This window comes from Pteropus alecto, unplaced genomic scaffold, assembly GCF_000325575.1.
Source record: "Pteropus alecto unplaced genomic scaffold, ASM32557v1 scaffold21, whole genome shotgun sequence".
Classification (NCBI taxonomy): Eukaryota; Metazoa; Chordata; class Mammalia; order Chiroptera; family Pteropodidae; genus Pteropus; species Pteropus alecto.
The window spans coordinates 28,311,436-28,314,906 of record NW_006436282.1 but is presented as its reverse complement, the minus strand read 5'-3'; the positions used below and the strand labels follow the sequence as shown (position 1 = coordinate 28,314,906).

The 3,471-nt window shown below is 52.6% G+C and overlaps 1 protein-coding gene across 5 annotated transcripts in view; it reads left to right on the top strand.

Moving 5' to 3' along the window:
• Window positions 1–3,471, top strand: part of IMMP2L (inner mitochondrial membrane peptidase subunit 2) — a 696,111-nt gene that overhangs the window by 2,821 nt on the left and 689,819 nt on the right. The gene's annotated exons all lie outside the window — the stretch shown is intronic.

The window sequence follows — 3,471 nt, the reverse complement described above, 5'->3', positions numbered from 1 at the left end:
TGGCGAAGGGGCGGGAGAGCAGGACACTAGGGTGACGCCCAGGGTTCTGGCGAGTGACCGGGAGGAGGGGAGGGGCGCGGGCCCCAGCTGGACGAGCTCAGGTTTGGGCGTGTGACGCACGAGCTGGCAGAGCAATCGTGGGGAGCCGGAGGAGTCTGGGGCTCCGGCTGCAGGATCCTGGCGCAGAGGAGGCAGGAGGTGCGGGTGTCTGAGAGCCCGCCCCATGGGGAGAAGTTAAAGGCAGGGGAAGCGTGAACGTGCTGAGCGGAGCTGCGTAGAAGGACCTTAGAGAATACTGACATTTCAGGGACAAACCAAGAAAAGAAAGATGGAGGGTGCTGAGGGGAGCGGCCAGAGGTTCCGGGGAAAAAAGAGTTAAGTCAAACTTTTCAAGCCAATGGCAGAATTTGAAGATGTAGACCCCAGTTGAAAATGTAATGCCATGAATCAAGCATGATGAAGATGGTGACGTGCCCGTCAGGGTCATTCTGGAATGGCTCTGGAATGCGGGGGCAGAAATTAAGCTGCCCAGGTGACGGGTGATGGCGGGTAAGGAGCTGAGTTAGTGGGAATGGGGTAGGCGAGCCTGCGCCCTGCCTCCGAGACCCTCACTTCAGTCCAGAGTCGTAGAAGCGCTGCAGGGGATTCCAGGAGCCCGAGGGCGACGAGCACGGCCACACGCTCCTGTCCTCGACGGGGAGGACAGCGTGTTTGTACACGGAGAGGAGGTCGAACATACAGCTGTCTGTAATCACTGCCCTTTGGTTGTCACACTTTCTCGTGAGTGAAAATCAGGTTGTCCCTTTGTCTGCTTAATCCTCCCTTCAAAGAATTCATACCGGACCCCGCTCTGGAATAGCCCATTCGCCCTGTTCTTCCCTGGCCCAGAGTTGCACTGCCGTCTGCCCTCAGCCCATCTGGCTCTTTAGCACATGATGTTCCCGTGCCTAATCCCATCGTGGGGGGAAATAAAAAGTCCCGTTTCTTTTATGAAAAGTTGAAAAATTTCAAATGGGTGTCTACGAGGAGGCTAAAGGGAAGTAACCATACCGACCATAAAAAAGTATTCGATTTAGCAAACACGTATCTGCTCCCTTCAAGATGAATAAGATGGGAAGGGTGCTTGAGATATGAATTCTGCCCGTGCAGAGTCCTCGGGCCAGTGAGAAAAGCGGATACGTAGAAGTGTTGCTTGCGATTAAGATCGTAAAGCGCGTAAATATTTTCAAAGTCAGGAATGTAATTGTTTAGTATTAAAATGCTGTACAATATGTGAGGTTTGTCTTTTTTAAGATCTGTACGTTAAAGAATAGAACTCTTCTGGAAGACGGTGAAAACCCCACGAAGCACCACGGAGCGCCCCAGATTCACAGATTCAGCTGTATTGCAGGTCCCGTCACACGTGCCAAGCGTACGGGACGTGCGCTGTGTGTCTGTACCGTGCGAAGCCTGGTCTGTTAGTCCCAGTCATAGGATCACGTAAGAATGGTCGCCCTCGTGGAAGGACTTGCTTTTCTTGCGAAGCGGTATCGTTTGTTGACAAGGACACTGAACCTAAAGCCGAGCGATGGGCTTCCAGAGCTGGTTTCTCCCCTCACTCCTGTATGGTAGGAAGGATGCGTTCGTTCTCGGATGCTTTGTAAGATATCAAAAACTTCGTGGCTGAAAACAGTTGTTTATTATCCCGTGGTCAGCAATTCAGGCGGTTTGGGGTCTGGGTCGCACGAGGCTGCTGTCAGATGCCAGCCGGAGGTGCAGGTCCTGGGGAGGACGCCCAGGGCTGAAGGATCGCGCTCCCGAGTGGCCCAGTCGCCTAGCGGGCAGGTCGGTGTTGGCAGGTTTGTCCCTCTCCACGAGGGGCTTTCCGTGGGGCTGTCCTCACGCCACGCGCGCTGACTTCCCCGCGGTCGCAACCGTAGCGCCATTTGCGCCTTCTCCTTGGAAGTCACACGCCATCGTTTTTGACGTCCTCTCTTGGTCTCGCAGGCCGGCCCTGATCGGTGAGACCACACGAGGGAACGAGGCAAGGGTCATTCGGACCGGCACGGGACGGTGGGCTAGCAGGGAGGGTGGCAGCCTGTCCCTGGCTTAAGAGAGCTTTGAGTTTAAGAATGTATGGAGAAGTTTTTCGTAAACCTTTAAAGCAACATACACATAGTTTTTAAAGTTTTTACACCTGCCGTAGCGGTAGCCCATCTGATGCGAGGAAACGGTACGCAAGGGCGGGAGCCTCAGCAGGAGCCTCGGGTCGCCGGAGGCCCAGCCTCCGATTGCACCCAGACGGTCTGCCTCCCTGGGGCCGTCTCCGAATGTCTGTTCCTTGTCCCTCTGTTTTGGCACTTGCTGTCCCTTGACGGGGTTGTAGTCAGTGCCGATTCGTCTTGCCCCGTGTGCGGGAGGAAGCTTGGAGGGCGGGGGCTGCGTCCTCCTCCGTGTCCCACGTACCTTTGACCCCGTGCGCGGCGCTTCTCGGCTTCTCAGGCGGCACTCGGAGCGGAGTTGGGTCACGGTGGTGCCCCAGCCTTTGGTGCTTGTGCCTCCCGATCTGCACGGCGTGTGGCCCGTTCTCGATGATGACCAGGGCGCGCGGGCACACACCGCTCACGGTCTTTCCCGTGCGGCCGTTTCAGATCCCAGTGACCGGCTCAGTTTGGTAACTGGTAGCCCTGTGTTGGACTTCTTAGATTAACAAAACCCAGAAGATAAAATTATACACCTTTCTTTTATGTAATAAATCACAAAAATTTAATCTTTGCAGTTTTGTCCAAAAGTTTATTCTGAGAGCCAGATCTTCGGAATGGCGCTTTGACATACATGCTTTTTTTATATCTTCCCGTTGAAAAATGTTTGCAGCATTTTTGGTCAACTTTTGAAAAATCATCCTTCTTATAGCTGGAGGACATGCCGTAAACACATTATCCAGGTCTAGTTCTGGAACTGTGTACAGCGAAGACTTTTTTTTTTATAGAAGGGAGATGTTTGTAATATCACGTTTTATATTTTAGGATAATTTAATTTCCCGCGATTTTCACATCACGTGGACCAACACATTTAGAGCACCTCAGATTTCTCTCCTTTGTTGTGTCTTGCGGAATGTCCTGCACGTTTCCCTGGGAATTCTTCATCTCCTCAGCCACGCTCAGCCCTTTCTGTCTGTCGTCTGTACCTAATTTTCTCCCTGACTTTGGACTCGTTTGGACTTAGTCTCCCGGTGGCATGTTAGAGGATGAGGGGGCTTCAAGGGGCAGAGCGGGCGTTGGGAGGAGCGCTGAGCGGGTCAGAGAGTCCCCTGAAGCTTAAGGTTGATGGTCCAGGGTGTTCTTTGCTAAGTAGGTGAGAGAGGACCCACAAAGCAACAATCGTAGGAAAAGTTTAGAGTGACCACAGATAATTGACCTTAATTTTTAAAATAGACTTTATTTTTTAGAGCATTTTTAGCTTCACAGCAAAACTTGGTGGGTTACAGGGATG